The 16,024-nt window shown below is 38.8% G+C and overlaps 1 protein-coding gene and 1 long non-coding RNA gene across 6 annotated transcripts in view; one reads left to right on the top strand and one right to left on the bottom strand.

The window, feature by feature from the left end:
- LOC146575988 (voltage-dependent T-type calcium channel subunit alpha-1I-like) overlaps window positions 1-16,024 on the bottom strand; it is a 129,240-nt gene that overhangs the window by 47,778 nt on the left and 65,438 nt on the right. The gene's annotated exons all lie outside the window — the stretch shown is intronic.
- LOC146575991 (uncharacterized) lies at window positions 1,148-6,996 on the top strand. Of its 2 annotated transcripts, none has more exons than XR_014892202.1 (4): window positions 1,148-1,215; window positions 3,213-3,244; window positions 4,399-4,425; window positions 5,930-6,996. It is a non-coding gene; the product is annotated as an uncharacterized LOC146575991 (long non-coding RNA). The 2 variants fall into 2 exon arrangements; XR_014892203.1 differs by lacking the exon at window positions 1,148-1,215 and adding an exon at window positions 2,254-2,417.

Below are 16,024 nucleotides of genomic sequence, written 5' to 3'. Positions count from 1 at the left end.
TGGGATGATCTCATTCTAAGATTCAAATTCAATATATTTAGACTGGGTGACTGAATTGGATGTTGTGTGTGTGTCTCTCTGTGCATGTGTGTTTCCTTATGTGTACATATTTGTGATTGTGTGGCTGTTATAGATTTTTTTGCTGATTTTTTTTCATTTAACAAGTATATTTGAGGGACCCTCAGCATGTTCAGCATTTTTTCACCTGTCCATTTTGCTTTTCCAATTTTTCTGTTTAAGTTATTACTATTGTGCTAAATCATACTATTTCTGCTATTTTATAAGATTTGTGCCAAATATAGTATTTCTGCCAAATATACACTCAACAAAAATATAAACGCAACACCTTTGTTACTGCTCCCATTCCTCATGGGATGGACGTAGAGACCTAAAATTCATTCCAGATACACAATATAACCATCCCTCCCAAACAGTGGTCACAAATCAGTCCAAATGTGTGGTAGTGGGCACATCTGCTATATTGAGGTAATCCATCCCACCTCACAGGTGTGCCACATCAGGATGCTGATCTGACATCATGAGTAGTGCACAGGTGTACCTCAGACTGCCCACAACAAAAGGCCACCCTTTTCTGCAACTTTTCAGCTTTTTCAGCTAGTTTTAGCAGACAGCTTCAGCTTTAAAGCAATTCAGAATTCATATGATTACAACCAATATGTATTGGAGTAAAAGAAACAAATGTGCAATGAACATGTCAGGAGTCGCTGTTAAAAAGTCTCATGGCAGTGGGGTTAAGGGACCTCCTGAACCTCTTGAGTCCTGCAGTGGAGTGAGATGAGCCTCTGCAGCTCCTACTGTGAGGATGCTTAGGCGATCACCAACACCAGCTCCTTGGTGTTGGTGTTCAGAAGAAGACTGTTCTTATTACTGCAGTCAGTTAAATAAATCTATCATAATAAAGTACATTTTAACATAATGACCTTGTGTTTATTTATGTCTTTTAACCATTATTTCAAATTCAAAGAATCCCATTTGAAACATTTATTAAACTTATAGAATTAAATTAAAAGTTGTTTTTTGTTGCAAAAAAATCTAGTATAATAATATTTAAATTTACATATATTTTCACGTTTTCCATGCCAATTTTGTGTAATTGCGGAGTTTCCCACTTTTCCCACTACTCGTGAATGCCTCCTTTTTTACGTCTCCGCCTGACTCCTGAATCTCCGTCCACTCTCAGCTCAATCTGTGCCGGTAAGTGCTGCTTCTCTGTCTCTCTTATCTGAAATGAAATGTCTATAAGCTGTATGAGGGATTTACCCAGTTGTTGTTAGTGACTTATGAAGCCAGTCGAAGTATAAGTCATGTTAAAGTAACACAATGGCTGCTTTTTTAGTGAAACGTTGTAATTTTACTATTTAAAAGGAGTGTTTGGTATGCTAGCCCTAAGTGCTAACGCCTAGCCTAGCTGCTATAGGCCCAGTGTGAAATTAATATGGTTCATTTGATTGTTTATTACAGTTATTGTGTTGTATTTGGTTCATTCGGTGTGTTAGTGTTTCTGAGTCTGTTAGGGAAGCTGAAGTTAGTTCTCTTCACAAATCAGTCAGTTAAAAACGACCTCATTCTTTCGGTTGTGAGGTAATGAGCCGTCATTTTAGAACCACTGATTAGCTGCTGAAGCAGCAGGGTCGGCAACTTCAAAGGAGCCATTTTACCGCCATTAGCTGTGTCCCAAAACGTCGGCTGCATCTTTCGGAGGACCCAGCTTTCGCGGTCTACGTGGACCGAGAAGGCTGTGAAACTGGACGGTCTAGCCTTCAGATTTGCGTCACCGCTGTCTCGCTGGAGTTTAATAAACTCGGCCGTCTGCTCCTTGCTATTTAAAATATAACTGGACACTGGCGTAAATTCTCGACCGTTTAACGTTTATTGAGCTGTGTGAAAATCCCGGAGGACCCACCGGATGGATTAATAAAGCTTTATTTAATCTAATAATCTAATAACTTTGATCTCAGCCAAACCGATTTACTCCAGAACAAATAAAACACAGAAAAAGGCAAACAATTACATTTTTAAGTTATCAGAGTGACTTGTATATCATGTTTAACCTGAGTAGCGAAAGAGCGGGGGTCTGAACCCCCCTCCCGGCTTGCCATCGAGCCGGTGGGTGACAGACGTCTCTGAAAACGTCGGCACACTTTTGCAAATATGCGATGTCTTGATAAACCAAGCAGATATTTGTAATTTACACCGCTACTTTCTCGCCTAAAAATATGTTAAAAGTTTATTCGGGGAAATGAAGGACTCATTTGTCGGCCGCATTTGAGACAGCCTTCGTCGACTGGCTGTGACATAATCGGCCTTCAAATGCGGCCTCCGGAGGATGCAGCCGACATTTTGGGACACAGCTTCTGACTGAAAGCCGGGAGAAAAAGAGTCACGTGCCTGTACCGGTGTGTTTTTGTGCTGTGGGTTAATTAACAGAAGGGGAGAGAGAGAGTGAGGATGAAACGCATAATATAAGAATAATAACATCTCTTAACAAGAAGTTTTTTTAATTAGTTAATTTTAGTTTTTTAGTTAAATTTTAAGAACTGTTTAACAAACACTTGTTTGTGCAGGTTGTTTTTTTTTTTTAATGAAACCTACACCTGCAGCTCTGTTTAACTTCTCACTTTGTGAAAAACTAACGAAATATAAAAAAGTCCACCTTCAAATAAATAAAATGCAGCAGTGCACCATTAATATTATAAATATGATATGTAGATATTTAAAACAACAGCATATTAAATGATACTGTGTGCAGGTGATAATATTTTTAGGAAGCAGAATTTGAATGCAGAAGAACTCAAATGTTGAAGCCTACAAAAATAACATCCAAGCTTTCATTTATGATTGTTCATGCTTTGAAATTGTGATGTCAGAATTTGATAAAGTGTGCAGAGCTAGGTGTAGCAAATCATTGCTTATTAAATCTACTGTGTTATCTAATAGCACCAAACTAATAGAGCTATCACATAACTGAGAAACGTGTGTGGCTTATTACAAATGGATGAAACCACATTTTACCTTAATGAAGACAGTAATCTTTAATAAGGTGTAGAAAAAAGAGGAGAGTTGTTTGTTGCTGTGGTAAACAAAGAAGTGTACTGAATCTTTTGGACTACACAGAGTGATGCAGTATTGACTGTGATGCTGATTTGAGTTGTCTCATTCTGTATTTTTGTGCTTTGTCTTTTGTTACACAGAGTGAAAGAGATCTTTGGTTTTGCCTTTGCTGGTAAGTAAACAGTGATTGTAACTGAAGCAGTATGAACCTGGCATTGCGTAGCACATGTGGCAACTTACATACAGTAGTTTGACTTTTTGTGATATGTTTCCATTTACTGATTGGCAAAAACACAAAGTCAGGATTTATTACACGTAGCAGCAAAGTCCTCACACGGGACCTCTGACTGTCCCTGAAAATGTCCCTGAAGTTTAATAGCCCATTTATGTATGATTTCAATTTCTTATGGCTTATCAAATCCAAACATACAGCTAAATGTCAGTTGTTCATTTTCTCCTTATGTTTGTGGATTTAAGTAGCAGACAAAACAATGAAAGTGTTTTAGGGGAGTCGGTATAAGTGGTTGCTCAAACACTTAAGAGCTGCACAGTGATTGATTCATATTGTCTCTCAAATTCTGCTGATGTGTTACATTAAAGTCAGAACACTGTAGAAGTGTTTTGTACAGTTAAGCAATAATGAAAAACTAAGAGAACCAGAGGTGTGAGTGGACATTGTTAGGTACATTACAGCCAGTGTGTCTAATTAGTTTATCACTTATTTGGTGAATATGTGTTTTAAAATTTAATAGAAAAGTTGCCAAAAAGGTGACTGCAAAATACATAAATATTCCTAGCAACAGGTATAATGAAAGGGCTTTTTAGTGTAAAAATTTAAGACATTTAATTTTAATTACAAAACATGGTGCACCTCTGCTATTGTAACATGTCAATATTTAAAGGTATATTCATATCAGACATGATGAGGTTTTCTGTTGCTTCTGATTTATATAATTACTTTGTATCTAACATTTTGAAAAGTTTTGGCTTTCACACTTTACTAGTACTGACCTGTTGTAGAAAATGTTGGAGCCACAAAGCTTCTGTTTAGGAAATATTTGGTATATCCTGCACTTGTGCCAACAAATATTGGTGCCTATTCTTTTTACTTCTGTAGTAATGAATGCCTTTATTACACTTGCTATAGCCATGTGAGACGCTGCAGTTCATTTATCTCCTCTTTAGACTACAGTAAGCTCATAAAGCCTTAAATAAATTAAGAATTTTACTAGTTAATTTTTGTCACAGTAAATTGGATTGTGTGGGAAGAGGCTCAACAGTCTGAATCATCAAACAGTGATCTGATGAATTGTTTCCTTTCTCTAGACTGCTGATCTGATCGTCTCAAGTCTGGTAAGTAAAGGTGTCTGAGGTGCAATGGTGAGAAATGTTTCTCATTATAGGAGATTCAGTGTAGTGCTGTGAGTGAGCACAGCTATTGGTGATCATCAAAAGTCATCAAATCCTAGAAAAGTCTGTGTAAACATTTCCAGACCTACAGAGGTCGGTAGGTTATTGTAGCAGCGCATATTTTTTCACATTAGAGCAGCTCATGAACAGCAGTTTAGGTACAATTAAGTCTTCAAGTAGGGCCTTGTGGATTTCCAAAGCTTCTTTCTCTTCATTAAATTAAGTCACTGTCTGAAAACTGCTCTTTGAATTAGTCTTTTAATTAAAGATTTTGTTGATGACTGGAAAAAATCAAAAGCACAGATACAGCACTCATTTCTGTATTTTATGATTAAATGATCTACAAAGAAATTATCATCATACTACATTTTTAATTAGGCCTTTAAATCGACCATTATAAGTGCGTCCTAGATTTAGTGGAGTGCTTATGGCTGTGCATTAAACATGTGACTGAAATATGTAGAAACTGCTTTGTAGGAACCATCCATCTCCAAATTTCTCATTTTGTCAAAAGTCATTCTGAGTAAAGTATTGTTTACTTTTATGTTAACGGATCTCAAATCCCTGTTTCTGTGTGCCCAGATATTATCATGTACTGTTGTCACAGGTACTTTGGGGATTAAATAACCTGTGATGTGGCATAAATTTTAAGCAGGTGGTCTGAAACTGTCTGCTCTAACCTCAATGTGTGGGTTTTGTTGGACCATATGATATTTACAGTAGGTTATTGTAGCAGCACATCTTGGTTTATAGACACTGTTTGTTTTTATTGTGTTAATAGAATGTAAAAATTTCTTTAGAACACTTCCACCACCATTTTTGAGCATTTTCAATCAGTTCAGTCCAATAATGTACTGTGGAACTCTTCAATATGTAAAGCCCTGTATGTACTGTATTTTTCGGATTATAAGGTGTATGCAGCTAACCAAATATTCAGACAACTCAAACTATTCAACTCATTCACAATAACTCTCAACATTTTTCACTGGTAACACAGAACAGTACACTCACTTTCTCTTTTCAGTCCTCTTCCACAAATCTATCAAATTCTTCATGGATTGATCGGTTTTGAAATCTGCTTCGTACGCATGTTTGTAAACAGATGCCAGGTCCTCATACACACACCATAATATTATGTTTAAGGACAATACGAATTACTCGGCGAGGCTCCTGACTACTGTAGCTGTAATGCTCCAACAATCCATCAAGCGCTGCAGCTTTGTAGCTTTCCAAAGTCATACCTAAAACATTTTGACAGATGTTTGAGCGCCGTGTAGCACATAAAATTGGGTTGAGGTCAGTAAGCACAGCCAGAATTAATACATAAGGTAAACTGTTGATTTTTGAGAAAACTAAAGGATTTCAAGTGTGACTTATAGTTTGAAAAATACTGGAAAGCCATGTTTATTGGAAATATGCCTAATTCCAGTCCCTTTTTGTCTTACAGGTGACCTGCTGCAGAAAACCCTCTCCCTCTATCTTTGACAAGCCATTAACAAGCAATTTCAGTCTGTCCTATCACTCTCCCTCTCCCTGCTCCATCTTTTTTGACAAGGGATTCTATCTTCTATCATTTCTCCGCCATGAACTCTATCTAATTTTGACAAGCATAAGCCCTAGTTTGACAAGAAACCAAGTTTGACAACAAACCAAGGTTGACAACAAACCAAGTTTTTGGAAATTGAAGTTACCGCAACTTCGACGATCTGTTTTCAGAAATCTGAGAGATCTCTGCTCTCACTGCTCCATCTTTCCTGTCGTTAAACTCTCTCATATCCACTCATTTTTTTGGAAATTACAAGTAAAAAGTTGAATATACAGTACAGTAGAACTCACTGTAGAAACTACTTACAGAGCCCTACATTTGTCATTTTAATTTTGCATTACACTTTGAAATAAACAGTGATAGTTTGGCTTACAGGTGCAATTACTTTGAGAAATTATATAAAATATACACCTCTTAAAGGTTTATTTGTAATAAGACAATCTGGTTATTTTGTAATATATACATTCAGACTGCTCTATTTAGATAAACATTAAATTAGATTCAAATACATTTTTCAAGTCTGTTTCACTGGCTATAACATTTGACTACAAGTTTAAACTATTATTATTTAAGGACAAACCCTTTTTTTGTCACTCAGTGTAAGTATTCAGTTACAATTGTCATCTAGAGGCTGCCCTGAGAACCCAGACTTCCTGTTTCCTGACTGCTGCAGAACATCCAGCTGAAGAATCCTCATCGCCTGTCATCTGATCACTACACCACCACAGCTCCTTATATTTGCTTTAGATTTTAGATATCTGAAAGATTTACACAAAGTCTACTTTAAAACTAAGAGTTTTATTATAGCCTGTTGATTGATTGTTGAGATTTATTCTGCATATTACTTCACAGAAGTATAGACCTATTCATTAACCAGTCTGGTTAAAAAAAAAAAAGTATAATATACAGTTTTTGAAAAAGCTACAATAAAACTTTTTAAAGATCTTTCAATAACTTTTATATTGAGTTTGTATTTAAGTCAGCCTTTTACATCAATTAAACAGTTATAAGAACACTTTACCATTTGTATAGTTTTACATTTATCCATTTAATAGAAACTTGAGGAGTTTTTCAGTGTTTACAGGTTGAGTTTTGTATACATTTGTGTATAAATACATATAAGGTCCAGTTTGTACTTGCACAAAATGCCAAGGAAAGGTCAAAGGTCACAGTCCCAGAAGCTTAGATGGCAAAAGCAGAAGGAACAGGTAAATCTTTCTCAGACCGGTGAGCAGGTAAAGGTGTCTGTTACAAGTATTCCCAGTCCAGAAGTGCAGCTCAGCGTTCAGACAGCCGCAGTGTCTTATGCAGATGTGGTAAAGAGAGGTGTTTGCTCATCATCGGTGCCAAATGCTAAAGTACAGCAGGTAATCCAGACTGAACCCCAGCTAACTGTGCAAACGCAGCATGATGGAGAAGCTCCAGGACCGTCTCATGTACAGGTTACAAACAGTGAAAGTCGTCCACGAGTGAGTAGCATCTGTGCATCCCGAAGCCAGGCCAATGCTAAGTATGGAAAGTACCGGAATCAGCAATGCATGGCGAACAGTTTGGTTTTCCTGTCATTCTTACACGAGGATGAATTCATTACCAGAGCAGATCTTAACCGTGTGTTGGACAAAGGCCATGCCGTGTATTCAGATGCCAGAAAGAGGTTTGTGAACAGCGTGTTTCTAGCCTGTGATGAACTTCCCACTGTGATCATCAGCCGCAGACACGAGTATCAAGTCGACATGTCTCAGTTTGCTCTTTATGGCACATTTGACGGTACAGATCATCTTCCGAGCCTTGAACAGGGACTACAGTGTTTGGCTTCAGACATTTGCTATGCTTTGCTAGTCATGGGAGGAACAGCCATTGCAGTTTCCAGGCTGACTTCAGGTGAATACGCATATTTTGATCCTCACCCACGTAAGTCTACAGGAATGCCATTGTCGCTAGATGTAAGTGGTGGAACTGCAGTGATGTTAAAATTCACACGTCTTAACGACATGATTGACAGGATCAAATGCTTGTACCGAAAGTTTAGCATCGCACCAACCTGTACCTATGAGCTACAGCCAATCGAGTTTCACAGTCAAAACGCTCCTTACCAAAGAGATGCTGATCAAACCACCGAATACAGACGAACCGCTGCAAGTGTTCCAGCCGCAGCTTTAAATGAACCTGTCCATGAATTAAATTCCCAAACAACCACTGAGCAGACACGGAAAACTGTTACGGAGACTGTAATCACTGAAGTGACATCATCCAGGGTGGATTCTTCAGATGAGACAGCTGCTACTGAAAACAAGAATCGTGCTTCTGATTATTTACAGAAAGAAACATCTGCATCTTCTGTGAGAGAAACTCAGGTAGTATCAGATGCTGTTCCTCAGAATGATTCAAACACTGCCTCCTGTTCAACTAAGGCAACACAGGAAGTGCCACATAAAATTTTGAAACGTAATAAACAGGAAGCACAAAAAATGAGGAGAAGGTCAGTGGCCCAACAGAAATTACCACAAAGAAAGGAAAATCAGAAAAGGAAGGAAAGGGAGATGTACACTTTTGATGAAAGCTTTAAGGCAAAGAAAAGAAATTCCAGTAGAAAGTCTAATGATCCAAATCACAGACAGAAAAAGAGAGTATACAAAAATAATCTGTATAAAGTAAATGCTACATATAGAGAGAAACAGACAGAACATTTGAGAAAGATCTATAAAGAAAGAGATGATTTTAAGGAAAAACAGAAGGAGCAAATGAAAAGGCTGTATAGAGAAAGTGCTAAAATTAGAGAGAAAAAAAGGGAATGTGTCATAAGGACATACAAAGACAATCCTATATTCCGAGAAAAGCAGAAAGAACGTATAAGAAGAACATATAGAGAGTCTTCTATATTCCGAGAAAAGCAGAAAGAACGTATAAGAAGAACATATAGAGAGTCTTCTATATTCCGAGAAAAGCAGAAAGAACGTATAAGAAGAACATATAGAGAGTCTTCTATATTCCGAGAAAAGCAGAAAGAACGTATAAGAAGAACATATAGAGAGTCTTCTATATTCCGAGAAAAGCAGAAAGAACGTATAAGAAGAACATATAGAGAGTCTTCTATATTCCGAGAAAAGCAGAAAGAACGTATAAGAAGAACATATAGAGAGTCTTCTATATTCCGAGAAAAGCAGAAAGAACGTATAAGAAGAACATATAGAAGTTCTGTTGAATTCAGAGAGAAACATAAAGCCTGCATGAGGTCATATGTATATAAACTATATAAAGAAAGTGAAGAATTTAAAAAGAAAAAAATATCTTACATCACCAAACGTTATGGAGAAGAGAGACAATTTCAGCAACAACACAAAGAGAATATGAGAGAACGAATGAGAGTAAAATATTGGAACAGTTTTTCTTTCAAACAGATGCATAATATCAGATGTGCAATGAACATAAAACGAAAATATCGTCAGATGCATCGACCAGCTGAAAGTTTACAGTGTCATCCAGAGAACACTTTAATGAATGAGGCCATATCTCGTTTCAGATCAAACATTAAGTCAGCACCATCTTATGTTTGTACTGTTTGTCTAAAAGCTTCTTTTCCTAATCAGGTGAAAATCTGCAAAAGAGAAAATTACTCAAAACACCAGACTGTAGCTCAGCAGTGTCTAACTGGTAAATTTGTTCATGTGTGTGATGAAGCATGTAATGATCACTGCAGCTTTCCCGTTGAGAGAAAAAAAGAGTATATCTGTCACACGTGTCACAGTTCCCTCAAAAGTGGACGCATGCCAAGGCTTGCTGCTGTCAATGGTTTAGAACTGCAGGATATTCCAGCTGAACTTTGTGATCTCAACATTCTGGAAAGACATCTGATTGCCAAATGCATACCTTTTGCTAAGATTATTCCACTTCCAAAGGGCAGACAGAGACTCATACGTGGTAATGTGGTGTGTGTACCATCTGAAGTTCAACAAACAGTTGACTCTCTACCGAGGCTCAGAAACCATTCACAGATAATCAGGATAAAGCTGAAAAGACGACTGTGCTACAAAGGCCATCAGCTGTTCCAGACTGTCACCTGGTCTAAACTCATTGAAGCCCTGCGTAAACTGAAACAAATTCATCCACAGTACACAGATATTGTTATTAGAGATGATGCATTGCTTTGTGATCCAACGTTACCTGATGATGACAGCAGTGATGAAGCCAGCATGGCAAGTGATGATTATAATGAAGAAGATTTAATGGAAATTGACAACTATGAAAAAGATGCCCTTTTGTGCGAAAACGAGTCTGAAATAGAACAAGATATTAATATGGCATCCTGTGATGAACAACCAGAGGAACAAAATCCAGAGGAACCAGAAAGTGATTTGAACAATGGAGGTTTTGCTCTAGAAAGTTGTCTGCAGCCTTTAGACATTTCAGAAGAGATTCTCTGTTTCAGTGATAACACATATTGTGTGGCTCCTGCAGAAAGAAACAATCCTGTTAGCTTCTTCAGAACTCCTCATTTGGAAGCCATGGCATTTCCTGTGCAGTTTCCTACTGGTCAGAATACACTGGATGAAAAGAGACTTCTTAAACTCACACCAAGTGCTTACTTCAAGTCAAGGCTTTTCAACACTGATGCAAGATTTGCTAAAGACACAAATTACCTGTTTTTCTCACAGTTTGTCACTGAAATACATTTGGCTAATTCCAGCATGACAATACAGCTAAGGAAAGGTAAAACTATGACCAAAGATGGACGCAAAATCACATCAGGAATGTTACAAAGTAAGACAGAAGTAGAGAAGCTGGTAAGAAATAAAGATGCAATCAGATTTATGCAGCCACTCAGAGGAACTCCAGCTTACTGGCAGAAAACTACCAAAGATTTATTCAGTATGATTCGTCAAATAGGAACACCTCAGTTCTTTGTCACTTTCTCTGCTGCTGAGATGAGATGGCCTGAAGTGATTCAAGCAATAAAGAGACAGCAAGGTGAAGAGGTGGATTTTGAAGCCCTGGACTGGTCAGAAAAGTGTGAAATTCTAAGATCAAATCCAGTAACCACCATGCGAATGTTTGATAAACGTGTTGAGGCTTTGTTCAGAGATTTGCTTTTTTCTCCTGCACAGCCCCTTGGTGAGATCATTGATTACTTTTACAGAGTTGAGTTCCAGCACAGAGGTAGTCCGCATATACACATGTTGCTGTGGATTCAAGAAAAGGTAGAAGTAGATGTGGATGACGACCAAACTGTCTGTGACTTTGTGGACAGATACATCTCAGCTCAACTCCCTGATCCAGAAAAGCAACCTGAACTGCACAAAAAAGTCACTGAACTACAAAAGCACAGCAAAAACCACACAAAAACATGCTTTAAGAGTGTGAACTCTGGTTGTAGATTTGGGTTTCCCAAACCACCAGCCACAAGAACAATGATTGTGAGACAGGATGAGGATTCAGACACTGAAGCTGCAAAAGCCAAACTCAGACCTTTGATGAACCTGCTGAAGGAACCTGAAGCTGCTTTGCTCACCATAGAGCAGATTCTGTCACGATGCAACTTGACAATGAATGAGTATGAACAGTGCCTCCAGAACATAAACAAGAAAACAGCTCTGATTCTGAAACGTGACCCAAATGAGTGTTGGATCAACAATTACAACTCAGACCTGCTTGAAGCCTGGAACTCTAATTTAGATGTCTCATTCATTTTGAATGCCTATTCATGTGTAGAATACCTCTGTAAATATATAACGAAGAAAGAATCTGGCCTCTCTGAATACCTGAAGACAGTTATTGACAACTCTGATAAGAACACCGTCAATGAGTGTGATGAAATGAGAGCTGTGATGCAGGCTTACTCAAAAAAGAGAGAGATCAGCGCACAGGAGTGTGTGACTCGAGTCTGTGGCCTAAAAATGAAAAAATGTTCCCGCAGTGTTGTATTTGTACCAACAGATGATAACCCAGTAAAAATGAGTCGGCCCATGAGCTTCCTGGAAAGCACAACACATGACAGCTGTAATATTTGGATGACAAGTTTGAGTGATAAATACAAATGCAGACCTGAGACCCCAGAATATGAGGAAATGTCGCTGGCTGATTTTGCTGCCCTGTGCCGGTTGGTGAGTGGTCCAAATGAAGGAAAAGATGTGCTTCCTCTTCTAAACCAGCTTGGATTTGTACAAAGGCGTAAGAATGATAAACCAGCTATAATCAGGTATTACCACTGTTCACAGGAAAAAGATCCTGAGCAATATTATGGTCGACTGTTGAGACTTTACCTTCCACACAGATCAGAGCAGGAACTGAAACCACAATGTTTCCAAACCTATCAGTCCTTCTACAACTCGGGTTTTGTGCGACTTCCATGTTCAGACCACAGTGAGTCTGTGAAACGGATTGTGAAAAGAAATAAAGACAAGTATGAGAAGAACTCTGAGGATATTGAGAGTGCACTGGAAGAGTTTGAACAAAATAGGGATGTTGTGATCGATGAATGGTGTAATCTGGCTCCTGAATCTGAAGTTGTGAGGCTGCAATGTGATGAGAATCTTCCTGAGAGACATTCTGATGATGAGAACGAACAGGAAAATGTCCCTGACTACAGTCGTCAGTCTGATGCTGTAACAGAGATCAGAGCCATCAGAGAACAACCTGCAGTAGATCCAGCCGTGGTACGTGTAATGTATCAGAATCTGAACCAGAAGCAGGCCTGCGTGTTCTATACTATAAGAGACTGGTGTATTCAGCGAGTTTGTGGTTTGAACCCAGATCCATTTTTCTTCTATATCAACGGTGGTGCAGGAACTGGAAAGTCACATCTGATTAAATGTATTCACTCTGAAGCATCAAAGATCCTGAGCAGACTGCCTGCTAATGCAGAAGAAGCTGACATATCAAATCCAACTGTTTTACTTACTTCATTTACCGGGACAGCAGCTTTTTCTATCAATGGCTCTACATTACATTCTCTACTGAAACTACCCAGGAGTCTGAAACCACCCATTCAAGGACTTGGTAACCAACTGGATGAAGTCAGATCTGAGCTGATGAATGCAGAAATTATTGTTATTGATGAGATTTCAATGGTTTCAAAACCCCTTTTTGCTTATGTGGATGCAAGACTGAAACAAATCAAAGGCACTCAGAGACCTTTTGGTGGAATGTCAGTTTTAGCTGTTGGAGATTTTTACCAGCTGCCACCAGTGCGACAGTCTAAACCTCTCTGCGTTTACGATCCAGAACAGATTGACCTATGGCAGGAGCATTTTCAGATGATCACTCTAACCGAGATCATGCGTCAGAAAGATGATGTGGCCTTTGCAGAGATGCTGAACAGGATTAGAGTCAAAGAAAAGACAGAAGAGCTTTCTCAGTGCGACAGAGATTTGCTGTCACAGGCTGTGACTGCACCAGAAGAATGTCCAACTGAGGTCTTACACATTTATGCCACCAACAAGAATGTGGAATCCCATAACACAGATACCCTGAAGAAGCTTCATTCAAACATCATAATCATCACTGCAGACGATTTCCAGAAGGATAAACGTACAGGCAGAATGGAACGAAGAGACAAACCATTTACAGGTGGGAGAAATGATTTACCCGACACCCTGAACGTCGCTGAAGGAGCTCGAGTCATGCTGACCAGAAACTTGGACACACTAAATGGTTTGGTCAACGGTGCTTTTGGCATACTGGTAAAGGTGGTGAGATCTGAAAATGATGGACACATAATCAAACTGGGGCTCAGAATGGACAACCGGCAGCCTATGAGACACAACCGCAGTGCTAATGCAGCATCTGATGATCTGGTTTACATTGAGAGAGCAGAGGAGAGTCTGAAGTTTAAAGGAGCGGTACGCAGACAGTTTCCTGTAAAGCTAGCATTCGCCTGCACAATTCACAAAACTCAGGGTCTTACAACACAGACAGCTGTAGTTTCAATGAAGAACATTTTTGAACCAGGTATGGCTTATGTTGCTCTCAGCAGGGTGACGTCTCTCAGTGGACTCTATTTGCAGGACTTGGATGAGAAAAAGATTTACTCCAATCCCGAGGTAACTGCAGCGCTCCAAACCATGAGACAAGCCAGCGTTGAGGAAATGATGCCTCTTCTTCAGGTCAGAGAAACAGCCAGCAGACTTGACACTCTTACACTGATCCATCACAATACGGAGGGTTTGCCATCTCACATCAGTGACATCAAGAGTCATCATGAAATGTGTTTAGCAGATGTTTTGTGTCTCACAGAGTCTCACCTCCAAGGCTCCTTTGTTGCAGACAGTCTTCATTTGGATGGCTACACCATGTTCAAACGCAACAGACATGTGTCCTACACAAACTTTCCTCACATGGCCAGCAGAAGTGGTGGGGGAGTTGTTGTGTATTTGAGGAATCATTTTCAGGTTCAGGTAAAACAGTATCTGCATAATGTCACTGATCTTGAGTTTTTAGTGTTGAAGGTTCAGGCTCCATTCCCTGCACTCATTGCGGTTGTGTACAGACCCCCTGACTACAGTTTGACACCATTCATGCAAAACCTGGTAAGTCTTTTAGATTCACTTGAAATCATGGACTGTCACCCAATCATTGTGTGTGGAGATTTTAATGAGAACCAGTTGCAGAGTGGAAGAAAACAGATTCTGGAGCAGTTTCAGTCTAGAGGGTATTCACAGCTGATCTCTTCTGCCACTACAGACAAGAACACCCTGCTTGACCTCATTTTTATTTCTCAGCCACAGAAATGTCTGCAGTCAGGTGTTCTGAGGACATATTACAGTTACCACAATCCTGTCTTTTGTGTCCTGTCCTCGAGCCAATCATGAAGTCGTCTGGTGAGTTTTGAAACAATTACAGATCATGTTTGTTACAGATTTTACTGATTGTAGAGTATGAAAAATATTTTTCATTGGAAAAAATTGTCTTCCCTACTCTGTCTGTAAGAAGACCCTTTCTTATTGCAATGTTATTAATCATTTCACCAAATCATGGCTGTACTTCATGTAGAGCCGGGAGATCTGCTTTCTGTTATCATGCACCTCAGATCTGAAATATACTGCATTAAACGGACATAATTTATTTTTTATTCTCATGTTTTAAATGACTAAATCTACTTATACATTTTTTCATGGATGTTTATTGTCATCTCCTTTTTTGATACTTTTTTTACTCTGACGTATGTATCTCAACAAACGAGATCTTCCCCTCAAAGATGCTTTCAAATATGAAATAGTAAATAAATAAATCCCAGATAAATGCAGGTATTTATTATGGGTCACGTGAATAAATACAGACAATTATATTTTCTTGATTATAGTAAATTTTGTAAAATCAAATGTTTTTGGGATGAATGAGGTTTTGCTTATCATGTTTTACAGGTAAAAAATGTTAAAAGTTTTAAACTATCTTTAGGCTACCAGAGATGTCTATAATTATACATTATGTAGAGAAAAACATTTTTACAGGTTACAGAATTTGTATAAAAACTGATTTAGAAGTACATGGAAAGTTTCTGCATCCATTTTCTGACTTGGCCTTTATCCGGGTGGGTTTGGGTTTGGGTGGATAAAGGCCAAGTCAGAATTCTCTGAGCAGCTGGAAAAAGCTGCTAATAAACAAAGACATCAGAAAGTGGGGGCTTTAGGTGTAGCCCCCGCTTTCTGACGCACTAATTAGATTTAGTAACTGACACCCCATACCAGCATTACATAGACACTTGCGGGGCTGAGATGGGTGGGTATGGGGGGGTGGGTGGTGTTAAAAGCACTTTATGTTTTGTAGATGTATTTTTTTCAGACAGGGCACACACAGTCCTGTTTCCTTTGTGGGAAAACCTTCAAACTTCACCATCCTCAGCTGAAACAACAACATCTTAACACCATCTTCATGAACTGCTGAGCCAAACCTGATCCATCAGTGCTGGACTGCACAGATAACTACATGCCACACAGAGACTGCTGTGTTATGAACTGCCATACCAGTATGTCTTCAATGGAGAAGATGACACACCCATCACCT

Source organism: Mchenga conophoros, linkage group LG4 (assembly GCF_057382185.1).
Source record: "Mchenga conophoros isolate Kocher_MC1m ecotype Shallow Benthic linkage group LG4, M_conophoros_male_GT1.1, whole genome shotgun sequence".
Taxonomy (NCBI): Eukaryota; Metazoa; Chordata; class Actinopteri; order Cichliformes; family Cichlidae; genus Mchenga; species Mchenga conophoros.
The sequence above is the reverse complement of the archived record's forward strand: the minus strand, read 5'-3'. Positions and strand labels throughout refer to the sequence as shown.